We start from the raw sequence: 11,999 nt of genomic DNA, 5'->3' as shown, positions 1-11,999 counted from the left end.
GTGCTGGAGACCCAAATCCCACTGGAACCACGGCGTTTTCCATCCCCTTGGGTCCAATTCTGGGCAGGAGCAGCACCTGGAGAACAAAGCTGTGCGGCAGCTGAATGCTGGGTGACAAAACCCCTGAAAAACAGGCTTGGGGAAGTGGCTGGGTGGAAGGGTGAGCTGAGGGAGGTGCTAATTAGAGCACTGGGGGAAGGTGATAATTAGCTCTGCTGCTCACCATGGCTCAGCCTTCAGCTGTCACTCACCCACTCCTGGAGCCTGTGGAACACGTTCCTGTTCCATCTGCGAGGGAAACGCTTCCCCTTCCCTCTTCCTGCAAAAGCAGAGGAATCCTTGTCCCTGGATGACCAAGGCTGGGCCAGGGGTGGAGACACCATCCCTGCAAGGCTTCAAAAACCGTGGATGTGGCACTGGAGGACAGGGTGGCTGGGGAGCGTGCTGGTGGGGATGGGTTGAGGGTTGGACTTGGCGATCCCAAAGGTCTTTTCCAGATATTCTCCTGCAAATGGAATGTTTATATTATAAAGCACACAATTTGGAGCTCGTTAAACAGTTACATTTCAGTCAAAACTCTGCACATAATCTCTTCATGAGGGGTTTTGAATTCCACCTCCCCTCTGCAGCAGCGATCCCGTGATTCCAACACGGATCTCCAGTCCCCTTTGGCATTTTCTGATTTCCAGGCAACATCTCATGGCCTCAAAAGCCTTGGTAGACTTAATCAAAGCTGGGCTGAGTCTAAAGTGGACTCGAGCACAACGTTCAGGTGCAATGGATGCTGCTGGAATGGGGGCTCTAATCCCAGGTGTCACATCCTCCCAAACTTCCAGCTCCCGGAACTAGAAAAGAGCTTTAATGGATGGAAAAGAAATCCCCAAACCACGACCTGAGAATGAGTTAATGACTTGGAAATCACCGGGAAGGGCAAAGCGTGGGGGCTGGAAGTCAAAGGGGTTCGGAGTTGGTCTCAGGTGCTGGCGCAAGGGTGACACGAGGAGGGGAGGTGGAGGTTGCACTGGTTCCTCTCCCGAGGCAGCCGATGGCATTCCGCAGTGGGAAATGCAGGGAAAAGAAATCCAAAATTCTGAACTGGCTCAGGAGAGCCAGCAGCTGCCTGGGAACACCAGAGGGAGCAGAGACAAGGAGCAGGACAAGGAGAAGGCAGGAAAGGAGAAGCCACTTGGGCTTCTGAGATGGCTTCCAGGGGAGGGGGAAGGGAGCCCTTCCCATACCTCAAATACCGGGAGCACAGCAGCAAAGGGATGTGTGTGACAGGGATGTGCAGGACAGGAGGGCACCGGCTGGAATCTCCCTGGACACAGGTGATGCAGCTCCCTCAGGGCACACCTCACCCCAGCCAGGGTGCAGGGATGGCTCTGCCCAGGCTCAGCTGCGCCTCTGGAAATGCCAAATCCCAGCTCCCTGCCCTGGAGCTGCCCCTTTCCTGCCAGGAAAGGAAAAGCAGGACTGAATTTTCCAGGTCCCCCCACCTGGTTCTGTCTCAGCTTTGAGCTGGAACTTCCTCAAACCTCCCAAGCCAGTCCCAGCCTTTCCCACCAATTTCCTCTGTGGAACCCAAGCAGCCGCACCTCCCTCTCTCTAAATAATCAGAATATTGGCAGGGCTGCTCTCTCCACACTTTGATTCTCTCCACAGTTCAATTGTCTCCTTTCAGAGGTACTAGGAGCTGTTTGCACTTCAGTTTTTTTCGGCTCTGTGCTTTGCTCTGTGCTCTGTTCCCAGGCACCAGCTCTCCCTGAGCTGCTCCCTACCTTGTTTAAGAGTTCATTTGTTTGGAGCTCCTTGGAAGCAGCTGCAGGCACTGAGGAGATACCAATTAGTGTCAGGGCAGTTAATTTGAAGAGGGGAGAGGAAGCCGGACTTTAAACTGCTCCAAGGCCTGTTCCTCCTGCACTGGGAAATACAGGGAGCACCTGAGCTGCTCAGCTGGGCTGCTTTAGGGTGCAGAGGTGAATTTGGAGCTGATTTATTTGGGGTGCTCAGCAGATGCTGGCCATGATCTCTGCACGTGCAATCCCAGCTGCTCAGCCAGGGTGGAGTCTTCCTTATCTCCCAATAAATCTCAAACCACTCCCTAGCTCCTCATAAACCTGAAACCAGACGGTTGGCACAGCAGCCTCCTGAGAAGCAGCATTTTGACAGGGATTTTTTCTGAACCATTGTTTGCTGGAGCTTTCCCTGCAAAGCGCTGAATCTGCATCCCGACACGTTCGGGTGGGATTCCTCAGTGCCGCGTCTCATCCCAAAAATACTCTGAAAAAGGAGATTTGTCCTCTCTAGGTACACTCTGGCCTGTAACAGAGAAAGCCTTTGGAAAGGATTGATGTCAGTCTTATCACATTCATGTATATTTTAATTATGATTATCAGCAGAAGTCATAATTAATGACAATGGAATATCTCCATATTAACAGCTATCAGGAGCAGCCCACACAATTTCATGGGGGTGACCTCAGTGCTTTTGTGGGAATCTCAGCCCAATTGCCAGCTGTCCAAAGGCTCCTTTTGCTGGCACTGATCCCACTTTCAGCAGAACTGTGCAGCTCAGTGATATTAAAGTCAGCAAAACTCTCAAGTATAAACCCATTTCCCAGGTTTTTTCATGAGGGAGTGTTCCTGAGGTCAGCCCTGCACCGTTTGCTTCAGAGGACTTCAGCCTCCCGTGCTGGCACAGAGCTCCAAGGGAAGCAAAGTGCCCCAGGAAAGCTGTTTTGGACAAATCTCATCAAACTGTGCTGGGGGAGAACAAACACCACAAAAACTGGGATTTGCTGGCACAGGGGCTTGGACATCACACATCCTTCCCTGTTCTTGGGTAACAGAGTTATCAGAGATCTCCTGAGTAGCTACACCAGTAAAAAAGTGACTTTTCCAGCCCAGATGCAGCTGCATAAGCATTCAGAGTGGCAAAATGAAAAGAATGTAAAAATCCCACCATGGAGTGAGATGGTGCCACCTCCTGCACCTGGGCCACCGTGGAACACTCCAGGCTGGGGGAATAGGGGCTGGAAAACTGGGAAAGGCCCTGGGGGTGCTGGGGACAGCAGCTGGACACGAGCTGGGTGTGCCCAGGTGGGCAAAGCCAAGGGCACCTGGGCTGTGCCAGCTTGGGGTGACAGCAGGGCCAGGGCAGTGCCCGTCCCTGTGCTGGCACTGCTGGGGTACCTCCAGTGCTGGGGGCAGCTCTGGGACAAGAGGGACACAGAGGGGCTGGAGCGAGTCCAGGGAAGGGAATGCAGCTGGGAAGGGGCTGGAGAATTCCTGAGGGAGCTGGGAAGGGACTGGAGAGTTCCTGAGGGAGCTGGGAAAGGGGCTCAGGCTGGAGCAAAGGAGGCTCAGGGGGGACCTTGTGGCTCTGCACAACTCCCTGACAGGAGGGGGCAGCCAGGGGGGTTGGGCTCTGCTCCCAGGGAACAGGGACAGGAGGAGAGGGAATGGCCTCAGGCTGGGCCAGGGGAGGCTCAGGGTGGATATTGGGGAAATTCCTTCATGGAAAGGGTGCTCAGGCCTTGCCACAGCTGCCCAGGGAGGTTTGGAGTGCCCACCCCTGGGAGTGCTCCAACACCTGTGGCTGTGGCATGGGCAGACGTGGTCAGCGGTGGCCATGGTGGTGCTGGTTGCACTCAGTGATCTCCGAGGTCTTTTCCAACCTTGATTCCGCTCCCAAGTCAGCCCCACGGAGGAGCAGCACAAAAGGCAGCCCCAGGCTGCGAGCAGAGGGTTCAGAACACGCTGCGGCAGCAGGAATGAAGCTCTGCAGGATGAAACTGAAAAGGGGAGAAATGCCAGGCTCTGTGAAAGGGAACAACTGAGAGAGCCACAAACGAGCCACCAAACTTCTCACAGGGGACACCACCAGCAGCACAGGTGTGAAGGGACTTCTTTTTGCCCCAGAATTGTGAATCCACAGCCCAAGCCACGTGCACACACTGCAGATGTGAAGTGTATTTTTACTGCCAGCAAGCACTTGGGAATAAAAAAACCTCAACCCCAAAGCTTGATGTCTAAACAGCAACACAGAAGTTCTAAAACAGCTGTCGAGAGAAACAAAACACAGCAAAAACAAAGCAGAAAGGGAGCAAAAACTTGTCACGCTGGCCGTGTTTCCGAGCGTGACAGGTTCTGCTGTGCTGGGAATGCAGCACCAAACACAAAAATCTTACTGCAACTCCTCGATCCCACAGCAGGAAGGACATGGAGATTCCCAGTGGGAATCAGGGATGCAGGACTCGGCTGTGCTGCCATCACTCCCTCAGGAATAGCCAGGTTTAGCTCATTCTGTCTGCCCAGAGAGGGGGGATTTGCTCCTGGATCCCCTGGAATGTTCCAGGCCAGGCTGGACACTGGGGCTGGGAGCAGCCCGGGACAGTGGGAGGTGTCCCTGCCCGTGGCAGCGCTGGCACTGGATGAGCTTTAAGGTCTTTCCAACCCCAAATCATTCTGTGAGTCTTAGAGCCCTGAAATTCTCATGACAGAGGTGGAACTGCAAGAGCTTAAGGTCCCTTCCCAAAAAAACCCCATTGCACGACTCTGCAGCTTCTGGAGCCCTGGGTCAATGGAAATGCAGTTTCAGAGGAGCTCCGAGGAAATGGTGTTTTGGGGAGAGCAGAGTGGCTGGAAGAGAGGAACAGGAACAGTCTCCTCGAGCAAGCCCTTGTGTCTCAGGGAGCGGGATCGGCTCGCTCCTAACGCACCTGGTGACTCCCAGAGCGGGAGATGGAAATGCAGCCCTGGTCCGAAAGAAACCCTGCCCGGGAAGGCGGGCTGGGATTGTGAGCTGGCTGCGGGAGCTCGCTGTTAAAGGCGATCTTTTGGCTGTAAAGGTGCGCCTTTGTCTCTGTGCGAAGCACCCGGCCGTAGCGCCCTTTGTGCTGCTGTCTCCTGATTTCCTTAAGCTTTTATTAAACGGTCCCTTTTCTTCAACTTCCCTTCGAAGTCTAGAGTGAAGCTCGTTTTGGCAGCTGCGCGTGCGCGGATCCTTGCGCGTGCGCAGATGGCTGCAGGTGCGCGGATCAGTGCGCATGCGCGGGTGGGGACGCATCACCGCCGATCCCTCCGCGGGCAGTACCGCATCACAAATAGTCCCTCCTGGCGGATCACTCCGCCTGCGCATGCACATAGCCGCTGATCGCTCCGCGGGCGGGCCGCATCACCGCTGATCCCTCTGTTCTGAACGGGATTGTGATGTTGGCTTTTTGCATGTTCCATCATTGTTAGGAATGGATTGTGATGTTGGCTTTTTCATGTTCCTTAATGGGAGAAAAGCTTTGCCTGGGTTCTGTAATGTAATGCTGTAGAATGTCTGTAGTTTGGGTGCTCAGTTTGGGAAGAATGGGGGGGGGGTCTTCACATTCCTGGAAAGTTTTATCAGAAGAAAAGAACCCGAAAGCAGACGGAATGGAGCCAAGGAAAAAGATAAGACTGATAAGATGATACTCAGCAACTCCAAAGAATTAATGAATGATGCATGATGGTGATGAATAAAAATAAGCGATGTACTTTTAAAGAGGATCTTTTGGCTGTAAAGGTGCGCCTTTGGCTCTCTGCCGAAGCCATGAGGGCACTGGGACCTTACTGGGAGCACTGGGAGGGCACTGGGGCCATACTGGGAGCACTGGGAGGGCACTGGGAGCACTGGGGGAGCACCAGGGCCATACTGGCAGCACTGGGAGGGCACAGAGGCCATACTGGGAGTTCTGGGAGGGCACTGAGGCCATACTGGGAGCACTGGGAATACACTGAGGCCGTACTGGGAGTGCTGTGAGGGCACCGGGGCCATACTGTGAGCTCTGGGGCCATACTGGGAGCACTGGGAGGGCACTGGGGCCATACTGGGAGCACTGGGAGGGCACTGGGAGCACTGGGGGAGCACCAGGGCCATACTGGGAGCACTGGGAGGGCACAGAGGCCATACTGGGAGTTCTGGGAGGGCACTGAGGCCATACTGGGAGCACTGGGGCCATACTGGGAGCACTGGGAGGTCACTGGGGCCATACTGGGAGCACTGGGAATACACTGAGGCCGTACTGGGAGTGCTGCGAGGGCACCGGGGCCATACTGTGAGCTCTGGGGCCATACTGGGAGCACTGGGAGGGCACTGGGGCCATACTGGGAGCACTGTGAAGCCACGGGGGCCCATACTGGGAGCACTGGGAGGGCGCTGGGGCCATACTGGGAGCACTGAGAGGGCACCGCGGACATACTGGGAGCACCGCGGCCATACTGGGAGCACCAGGGCCATACTGGGAGCACTGGGAGGGCACTGGGGCCTTACTGGGAGCACTGGGGCCATACTGGGAGTACTGGGAGGGCACTGGGGCCTTACTGGGAGCACTGGGGCCATACTGGGAGCACTGGGAGGGCACTGGGGCCTTACTGGGAGCACTGGGGCCATACTGGGAGCACTGGGAGGGCACTGGGGCCTTACTGGGACCACTGGGGCCTTACTGGAAGCACTAGAGCCAGACTGGGAGCACTGGGGCCAGACTGAGAGCACTGGGAGGGCACTGGGGCCTTACTGGGAGCACTGGGGCCATATTGGGAGCTCTGGGAGACCACTGGGGCCTTACTGGGAGCAGTGAGTTCATCCTGGGAGCACTGGGAGGGCGCTGGGGCCTTACTGGGACCACTGGGGCCATACTGAGAGCAGTGGGGCCATACTGGGAGCACTGGAGCCTTACTGGGAGCACTGGGGCCATACTGGGAGCACTGGGAGGGCACTGGGACCATACTGGGAGCACCGAGGCTACTGGGAGGACTGGGAGGGCACTGGGGCCATACGGGGAGCATGGGACCGCCGTGGTCCCGCGGTGCAGCTCTTTTAGTGACAACACGCAGCGGCCGCTCCTGCAGCAGTACCTTTATTGTACCTCTTTTAGCATGCTCAGCATTTTATTCCCTTTACACCTCTCAGCCTTTCCGGGCCCCTTTTTTACCAGCAGCGCTGCCCCGACGGTCCCGCGGTGCAGCTCTTTTAGTGACACGGGGCAGCGGCCGCACCTGCTGCAGTACCTTTTGAATATTTCTTGGACAATTGCCAATATTTTTTTCTGCTCACACTTCCCAGCCTTTCCCGTGCTGCTCTTTTTAGCCAGCAGCGCTGCCCCGATGGTCCTGCGGTGCAGCTCTTTTAGTGACACGGGGCAGCGGCCACTCCTGCTGCAGTACCTTTTGAATATTTCTTAGACCATTGTCAATATTTTATTCCGTTTACACTTCCCCTTGTCAATATTTTACTCCGCTCACACTTCCCAGCCTTTCCCGTGCTGCTCTTTTTAACCAGCAGCGCTGCCCCGATGGTCCCGCGGTGCAGCTCTTTTAGTGACACGGGGCAGCGGCCACTTCTTCTGCAGCAGTACTTTTAAAGCATTTTCGACCGTTCTATTTTATTCCGTTCACAGATGCGACCTTTGCCGTGACACCTTTGAAGCAGCAGCCCTGCCCCAGGTGCGCCTCGGTGCAGCTCATTTTATCCAGAGGAAGCGGCTCCTCCTGCTACGGTGCTGTTATTATTTCTCAGACCATTCTCTATATTTTATTTCCCTCACACCTCCAGTCCTTTTCCGTGCTGCACGTTTATCATCAACACCACCCCCAAGGTGCCACGGTGCAGCTCTTTTAGTGACACAGGGCAGCGGCCACTCCTGCTGCAGTACCTTTTGACTATTTCTTAGACCACTGTCAATATTTTATTCCGTTTACACTTCCCCTTGTCAATATTTTACTCCGCTCACACTTCCCAGCCTTTCCCGTGCTGCTCTTTTTAACCAGCAGCGCTGCCCCGACGGTCCCGCGGTGCAGCTCTTTTAGTGACACGGGGCAGCGGCCACTCCTGCAGCAGTACCTTTTGAATATTTCTTGGACAATTGCCAATATTTTATTCCGCTCACATTTCCCAGCCTTTCCCGTGCTGCTGTTTTTAGCCAGCAGCGCCGCCCCGATGGTCCCGCGGTGCAGCTCTTTTAGTGACAACACGCAGCGGCCACTCCTGCTGCAGTACCTTTCGAATATTTCTTAGACCATTGTCAATATTTTATTCCGCTCACACTTCCCAGCCTTTCCCGTGCTGCTCTTTTTAACCACGGGGCAGGGGCGGAGAGCCCTCTAGGTGCGGATCCTCTATGGCACTTTACCGTGTTTCATTTTATTTCATTGGCACCTCGCGCGTTGCGCCGGGCGGCTCATTCGGGGACATGCGCCGGCTACCACAGCGTCCCGCCCACCGCCGCTCCCCGGGGGACTCCCCGCTGCTCTCGGGAGATCGCACACCGCAGGCGGCCCAAGCCCCGTTTCGCCGACGGCACTCACCACCCGCCGCCCGCCGCCGCGTTCTCCCGCTCCCTTACCGGCACGAAGCGGCGCTGCCGATGACGAAGCCGATGCGCGGCTGCCACGCCGCTTTCCCCGCGCCTCAGGGCCGGCGCCTTCGGCCGGACAGGGCGGCGTCCCCGCACCCGGGCCAGCCCGCGGAGCTCCTGCCGCTCCCGCTCCCGCTGCCGCCGCCGCCGCCGCCCCCCGACTGAGGGGCCGCGACGCCGGCGCCCCCTTTTATACTCCGCACCCCCTTTTCCCGCCACTGCCGCGGTGGGCTCCCCCCGCCTCAAAACCGCCCAGAAGCGCCCGAGGCGGGATATCTCCCGCCCCGGAATCCCTCCTGTCCTGGAAAAGGTACGCTAAAGAAGAAAAAAAAATGAACTCCGAACTTTCCACAAATGTCCCAAAAGACGAAGCAGCTGTGAGGGGCTTCCAGCTGTGCCTGGTCCCTCAGGTAACGGCGCTTTCCATTGGCTGCCGGAGTAGCCAGGGCTCCTATTGGCTGCCGCACGCTGCGACGCTTCCGATTGGCTGCTGCCCGATCCGCAGCCCCCGGGCAGCTGCTGCTGGGGGTCTCGCCAGGCGGGCTGCAGCCGGAGCAGGACACACCGCAACGCCAGCGGGCAGTAACAACTCATTCTGTCCACCGGTCACCGCTTACTTCACTCACTTGACCTTGACTGCTGAGATCTGGCTTTATCTCCTAAAAATAAAGACAAGGAACAATGCCGTAACATAGCTACCGTTTACACCTCCCTTGAATAGCCGAACGATGACTGACCTTCCCGGGCGAGAAGGGGCAGAACAAAAAGGAAAGGCTCGTACCCACATAGGGTCCGAAATCATTGCATTAGCATGGTAGCTTTCGTCTGAAACCTCTTGACCGTGACCTCTTTCTGCAAGGGTTTCTGTCATATTGGAATAGTGGTTTGAATGCTACAGACCACCTGTAAAATACAAAAAAACCAAAGGATGCTTATAATTTTTCCACTAATACAACAACTAGTGGAAAGTAGCATCTACTTCTATGCTGGAATGAATACTTATCTTGGCCACCGGTACTCAGCTGGCTAACAGTCTTCCCAGTGCCTAGACCCAGCCATGCCAAGTGCTTCGCATCTTCAAAATGAAATGAAGAACTGAATGATGAGGTAAACAGAGCTGAAAGTCAGGCCATTGCTCGGAGGTCAGGTGCTGACCCGCCTCGTCGCCATGCTCCTCTGGCCTCCTCCATTCGTATCAGGTTTACATCCTATCCCTCTGCAAAAAAATTATTTGTCGAAGTCACTCAGACACGCAAGGAAAGCTTAACCTTTCCCAAGTTCTCATTTGTCAAAGCAAACCGCCTAGGATCCGACAACAGTGTGCATTAAGACAAACAGCTAGAAAACTGCAAGATGCCGCCGTACCACTCCCGCCGAACCTCGCACAGACTGTACGCAGTAGCTGTGTCTGAGGTGTGACTCGGGTGGCTAAGCAAAGCTAAAGCTTACCTGTAAAGTCTTCTTTCTATTCCACCTACCCCCCACTCTATTCCACAGGGCAGAGCAGTTCCAGGCTAAACACAAACAACACATTATGCTACAAACAGCGTGACACAAGAACGATAAAAAAAAGCTCTCGGGGAGAAGAAGAAAGAGGACTGAGACAATGCCAAAAGAGATGACCAATGGCATGGCAACAGTGGACAGAGGAGGCTCTAAGGAGCAGAAGACAAGACCATAACAGTGACCTGTTATAAGAACTGTCAGTCACAGTGATCAAGACGCCTGCGAGACAACACTACATTGAGAATGCTCCTCATATCCTTACAAGTCCCAGGACATTACAATTCACAGCTGGAAAGGACGGATGGCAATACAGCCGGGAACAAGGCCTCAAAAGGCATCCGACATGCACTTCCAAGATGTGGCCGAGCCCACCAGTAAAAGAACGAACGATACTGGCGTCGTGCCGAGAAGCGCAAACGTTCCAGAACCTAGAGATGGCAAACGATGCTTGCGATAAGGTCCTCAAGGGGAAAAAGCAGAGATAGCTGACCCAAGGGATCCCAAAGACACGCTAGACAGCACAAGACAGACTAGAACTGCTCTGCACACCCTACAGTTGCAATCAAAAGTAGACCTGCTGCCTTTAGCTGTCCTAAGAGGCCCCTTAGAGGATATCCCTTACCCCTGCGCTAGTTATTAAATCTTTCCCGAGAATTTCCACCCCGCTACCCTGCTATGATCCCATCTCTGACTCAAAGCCCACAACTTATCTTTCGGTTGGCAACGTGAATCCGCTTTGGACACAAAATGAGTCCTCCTCAGGCGTCTCAGAAGGTCCCGTGACAGCCAGGTTAGCCTTTGAGACATGTAAATGCATTTGCTGTGCTTGAGGAAAAGCCTTAGGGGGTCCCAAATGGACACCTTTTCCCACCATGTGGCTTTCAAAACCCCTCCCGGCACTTCCTAAACTGGTTACCCTGCTCCCTCTCCCAGATGCGATCTGATACCTTAGGTTTTAGCTTTCGTATTTTTCAAATCCTGTACTGCCTAGTGTATAACTCTGAAGTTTCTTGTAGCCTATTAACTTCTGCTCTCTCATGCTAGGTAGACATAACAAAGTCTCTCCAGGCTCACCCTCCAAGGACACTCAGACCATCCTAGGCCCAAAAAGTATAAACCAGAAGCCTCTAAAGGGGACACCAAGCTTGGGGAAATTACATCATTAACTAAAGCTTTAATTAGAGAATTAACCCTGATACGCAAATGAACCAAACTTATAAAAGTGTGAAGAACTCGTGACCTGTCATCCATCTTGGGGCCCATTTTGAGAGTAGCCTCTGGCTCCCCAGGGTGTACCTTTGAGAGCCTTTCAAATAAATACCTACCTTTATTCTTGTCTAGTCTGTGCTTTTAGGGGGCCTCTCAAGGCATCAAATACACAGCTTACCTATCAGAAGCCTCAGTTTTAGATGTCATCTTTGACATGGGGCAGGTCCCTTTTGAGACACGATGAATACACCAAAAAATGTGAAGCTTCATACTCAATAGGACCCAGAAGTTGCAATGCTCCTAAAAAAACCAAAAAAAAAATAAAAACCAATATTACAAAAGCACCTTACGACCCCTAAACACTCAACCCAAAATCATAAGCTTAAATACTCCCTTAAATACTCCCTATTGCTTTAGAAGCCAAAAGCATCTGCTGAATAAAAAAAGATGAAATGAGTAGAAAGACCTCCTTCACTGAAGCAAGAGAAGGACTCTTACCCCCATCCATCCCAGAAAGGGAATGAATACCTGTGGCAAAGGTTGAGGTTAATATACCCCTGGCTGGGTCCACCTCTCATTCCCACCATGCCCGGGAAAGGGGAGGAGGTAATTACCACAAGCTATAAAAGCTCTCAAAGGAGCTGTAGCTGCTTGGCTACTCTAGTTTAAAGTGAAGAGGAGTAAAGGGCTGGAGAGAGGAAAAGCAGCTCTTCAGGGAAACGATAACACCTTCTGTTTTACTGCAGCTACATCAAGCAAAAGGGCAGAGACTGGGTAAGAAATAAGACTTCATACTTTGGCAGCATAGGTAGATAAATTAGATAGTTTGTTGTTAATTCACATAATTATTCCTTAGTAATTACTAAGTAGCACTCCACATGTGACTAAGTAGGGTGGAGAA

The 11,999-nt window shown here is 53.8% G+C and overlaps 2 long non-coding RNA genes across 3 annotated transcripts; one reads left to right on the top strand and one right to left on the bottom strand.

The window, feature by feature from the left end:
* The first annotated feature begins 1,794 nt into the window (after nucleotides 1–1,794).
* LOC121670245 lies at nucleotides 1,795–4,169 on the top strand. Its single transcript, XR_006018085.1, has 2 exons — nucleotides 1,795–2,661; nucleotides 3,828–4,169. It is a non-coding gene; the product is annotated as an uncharacterized LOC121670245 (long non-coding RNA).
* A 2,701-nt stretch (nucleotides 4,170–6,870) lies between these two features.
* Nucleotides 6,871–8,099, bottom strand: LOC121670252. Of its 2 annotated transcripts, none has more exons than XR_006018088.1 (3): nucleotides 8,026–8,099; nucleotides 7,385–7,869; nucleotides 6,871–7,193 (listed from the first exon to the last, which is right to left on the bottom strand). It is a non-coding gene; the product is annotated as an uncharacterized LOC121670252 (long non-coding RNA). The 2 variants fall into 2 exon arrangements; XR_006018087.1 differs by having other exon boundaries at nucleotides 6,871–7,037.
* Between the last annotated feature and the right edge of the window lie 3,900 nt (nucleotides 8,100–11,999).

Source organism: Corvus kubaryi, unplaced genomic scaffold, assembly GCF_017639235.1.
Source record: "Corvus kubaryi isolate FWS band 111438036 unplaced genomic scaffold, C.kubaryi_AGA036_p1.0 37395, whole genome shotgun sequence".
Classification (NCBI taxonomy): domain Eukaryota; kingdom Metazoa; phylum Chordata; class Aves; order Passeriformes; family Corvidae; genus Corvus; species Corvus kubaryi.
Note: the sequence above shows the minus strand (reverse complement) of the source record. Positions and strands in the feature narration are given on the sequence as shown.